The sequence below is a fragment of the Oratosquilla oratoria genome, chromosome 43 (genome assembly GCF_046742065.1).
Source record: "Oratosquilla oratoria isolate Oo_2021 chromosome 43, ASM4674206v1, whole genome shotgun sequence".
NCBI lineage: Eukaryota > Metazoa > Arthropoda > Malacostraca > Stomatopoda > Squillidae > Oratosquilla > Oratosquilla oratoria.
Window position 1 is genome coordinate 3,062,969 of NC_134819.1, and position 5,000 is coordinate 3,067,968.

Below are 5,000 nucleotides of genomic sequence, written 5' to 3' on the forward strand. Positions count from 1 at the left end.
TGAAGAGAAATTTGTTAATTTGTTCTGGCTAACATCAAACTATTTCATTCAAAATTATGGACTATAATATTTTATCCCGTCCCTTATTCTTCTTCTTCTCCTTTTTTTTTTTTTTCTTTTTTTACCTATTTCAATGAAATCTTCCGTATCGAGGGATATAGTTACTTTATTCAGTTTGCCGCCAGACGATTTTATTCAACTGTCTGTTCTTTCTTTTTTTTTTGCAGTGGAGTCAACAAATAATTACTCCCACCTGACAACATTAAGTGACTCGGCTTAAGGTCTCTCAGGCATAGAGTGCCTGTGGAGAGCTGACCATCACGATCGCTGATCTCGTTTAAGAGGGTTAAGGAGCAAGTCCACATGGTCAGTAAACCACCTCTCGATTATGTTCCAGTTTATGCAGGAACATGTGTCCAACAACGTTGATGAAACGCCAATATATAGCCACAGACAGAAAAGACAATATGCCTTATAAGAGAAGTGAGTAATTCGAAACACTCCCTAATATCTAAAGGCCCGCTGACCCCATGTTCTTCCGACTCAGCAAATTTAGACTTCGTTTACACGGGGTAGGTTGAGAGGCAGGTCAAGTGTGTTAGTTACTTGAACTGAAGAGGAAAAGAGCAAGTACATATGCTTGCTCGCTTTCCTTTCCAGTTCAGCTAACTTTCACACTTGACTTACCTTTTGATTTGCTCCCGTGTAAACGACGCTTGAGAGGCAGGTCAAGTGTGTTAGTTACTTGAACTGAAGAGGAAAAGAGTAAGTACATATGCTTGCTCGCTTTCCTTTCCAGTTCAACTAACTTTCACACTTGCCTTGCCTTTTGATTTGCCCCCCGTGTAAACGAGGCTTTGGGACGAAAGGCTACCCGCTTCAGCAACTCAACGAATTGTAAAGAGTGGGTAATTATCTTACGATCACAAGTAAGTGATACTAACACCCCATTCACAATAGATAGCTTCTCATCGACTGTTGTGAACTTGTATAAATGAAAAAGGACTTCGGCTACAGTACTCCAGAATTCCATTACAACATTGTTATTATTATCATTATTCATTTAAATCTATCTACTTAACTATTCGTTAAGGCTTTTTTCCCCTTACAAGGGAGGTAGCTAAAAAGAAAAAAGGCATAAAATCATTCCCACCCATTCCATCCCTGAATACACTCAACACCCCTCCACCCTCCCTCTTATCTTTTGGTGAAACATTTCAATAAATTCTATTAATTCGTTATTCACCTTCTCAATACAAACAAATCATTGTAAGCGAGGGCGTTGCTACCTATGGCTTCTCTCCTCCAAAAATGGTGAACCATTCTGTTCCACTACTACGTTTTCTATAAACATTCTTTAGATGGAGAACTTTCATTTTCTTCCCACGGTAGTCCCAGGTATGTAAGTCTATTAATTGTACTGAAGTGGTTATAATTATTTGAATTATTTTAGTACGATGAAGACCTTGAATATTTCATTAATGGGAGATGAGGCATTAGAAAAAGCTCTTCACTGTCTTTTAAACAAATCTAGTACCACGGAGTGAGGTAGTTGATTTGGAATAACAAGAAAAGAAAATTTTCCTTATTTACCGGATATCCGTATGATGATCATGAAACTGTTTTGGAGCGTGTTGCGGTCGTTTCTGATTGTATTACGTTCGTGTCGTAGTCATGTCGTAATCGTATCCAAGTCGTGTTGCAGTCGTATCGTAGTTGTGTCGAGATCATGTCACTATCGTGTCACCATCCATCGTGTCACCATCGTGTGGCTGTCGTGTCGCAGCCACGTCGCAGTCCTATCACGATCGCGTCGCGGTCGTGTCACCATTGTCGCGGACGTGTCGTGGTCATGTCGCAGTCATGTCACGGTCGTGTCACGATCGTATCAAAGTCGTGTTGCGGTGTCTCGCGGCCGTGTCGTAGTCGTTTTGCAGTCGTATCACGGACGTATCCCAGTCATGTCACGGTCTTGTGGTATCATTGTCGTCTTTTTGCGGTTTGTTCTGATTTTGTGGCGGTCGTACGCAATGTGGCTGATAGTAACGGGAAAGATCAGGTAGATTAGGTTACGCTAGGCTAGAGTAGGTTAAACTTAGCCAGGATAGGTTAGTTTGATTTGATTCACAGTCACTTAGGTTAGGCTGATTGGCCTACAATTTTTTTTTTTTTTCATTTATCTTTTCATTTAGTTTAAATTCTTTATCTATTTATTTATTTATATATATATTGTATCTATATACATATATTTATTTGTTTATGTATTTATTTATCTATTTATTTATTTGTTTGTTTATTTCTATTTATTTTCTATTTTATCTTATTTATTTGCTTTATTTTATTTCATTTATTTCATTTTATTTCATTTATTTATTTATCTTATTTTATTTTATTTTATTTTATTTTTTTGAGAAAGAAGACAAATCTTTAATTTTCTCTGTAACAGTGAAGCCTGAAACCTCTACATGTCGTATCAACAGCCTGGGCACACATACTCCTGAATACCAAGACAAATAGGAGGGACAAGGACGGAGAGGAAAACAGACCTCCACATCCACGAAAACAATCTTTGCATCATCACGTGAGACTGTGAAGAACATTTCAGGCTTTTACGATGGCTCGTATTTTGTCGATTTAACTTCATTTTTGTTGTCGTTATTGTTTGCTGTTGTTTATATTGTTCTTGTCTTTCTTTGACTTACGTATTCCGATTGAAAAAATAAAACAGAAAGTATAGGGTACACACACGCGTACACACACACACGCGCACACACACACACACACACACACACACACACACACACACACACACACACACACACACACACACACACACACACACACACACACACACACACACACACACACACACACACACACACACACACACACACACACACACACACACACACACACACAAGAAAATCAACAAATTCATGATATCCAATACAGTCTTTTATCAATTCAACTTCAGTTAACATTTCTGGCTTACAAACTGATGATACAGGGATCATAGCAATCTCGAATACATGCAAAAAGAAATAGACAAATGAAATATGAATAGTAACAAAACTAAACAAATAAACAAACAAGATTAGAAAATGAATAAACAAATAAACAAAAAATAAAGAAGTGAATGAAGACATAAACAGATAAACAAGCAAACAAACAAATAAAATGATTGAATAAATAGATAAGTAAGTAGATAAACGATTGAATAAGTAAATAAACAAACAAATAAATCGATAAACAAATAAATGAATTGACGAAAAATGTATAAAAAATTAATAATTTTATATATATATATATATATATATATATATATATATATCATAAGATCACAATGATATAGTTATATATATAAATGAATAGGTAGATAGATTAACAAATAAATAGAGAAGCAAATAAATAAATGGATAAATAAATAAACAAGTAAATAAATGAATAATTTATATATATATATTATATATATATGTATATATATATATATATATATATATAAGTGTATGATAAATAATTTGATTAGAAATTAAACAAATAATCAAGTAGATATATGTGTCACTTATCAACAGCCACCCATTAAAGTTTTAAACATATCAGACTACTCTATGATTGTTCTTTTTTATTTTCTTTATAATCATTCCTAAGATGGTGTCTTCTCTTATTCTGACTGCATCAATTTTACCATCTCTCCATCTCTCTCGATCCCTCCATCAATCGCTTTCCAGCTGGTGGTAAATGGAGATAAGTATTGGGTTGCTTAGTGTCTTCCATCCTTTTGCTGTGCCCAGGATTTAGTGTTGTTGTAATAGCAAAGTAACCTTATTTCTTCATTCTCAATAATTGTTTTACAGTCTTTAATAATGTCTCATAGTATATTTCATATTAAGAGCTATGGTTATACCGAGGACTGTGCGCCCCGCAACAGTACATACATAGGTCATACCAGATATTTTTTACATATACAGAATGGTCCAATAAAGCAGCATAGGAAGCAATACCAAAGTAAAAATATCAGTAGAGAAGAGTTAATAACTAACACCAAAATAATTGCTATCAATAGGGACTTCCGGAGATTGCAAATCTTGGAAGCGTTATTAATCCGAGAGCATTCCCCATCAATGAATATACAATCTGATCTTACATCAATAATAATTCTCTTTAACTCTGCGGTGCGCCTTAATGTAAGGTGATCACGGCCCCCAACCGCCACACCTCCACGCACCATTCGCAACCTCAGCGTGCGACCAGCCGGGGAGAGGTTAGCCGGTGAGGTAAGCACAAGTATATACACTGCCAAACGATGGCGAGGTTATACATTTTATATATCATACGTCGAATGTAATATCTTCTTTGTCAAAATAAGTGTCATTTATTTTTTGTAATATTTCACTATTGTAAATTTATTGTTACAGATGTAATTCTGATGAGGTCCCTTTGAGAACGAAAAGTCAAAATATATCACGTGGCTGCATTAGGTGATTGTATATCTGCTCATCCCCCCTAATGCAAGGTCAATGAAAAAAATGGAAAACCTTATGAAAAAGCTAAATAATTGTGAGTATGCTGTAATTTTCAACTCATGTGCATACAAGAAAACTTCCTTACTTCTCCTGTAAGAGGCTGGTAGATAAAAGCAGACAAGTAGGGTAGATACAGGGGTAGGTGGCGAGGGTTTTATTTTATGTGTAGGATGTTTTGGAAACATAAGCAGAGAAGGAGTTGCATAATCTCGCTCACCGTCTAAAGTTTATAAAAAAACCACTAGTGATCATATTTTAATGCTGATGTGACAATATGTAAACTAAGCCATTCCGCTTCGATGTCGAGATTGCTTGTGTAAGCAGTATTGCTTAGGACGATATAACAGTCTTTCTGATTGGAGAAGGGTAGAGGAGGATAAAAAAAATTTATTGGTACACGGGAGAAAAGTCACGCCTTTGGGGAGGCGCTTATTTGTAACAGTCAAGATTATTGGATGAATAAGGTAGTGACGTCGG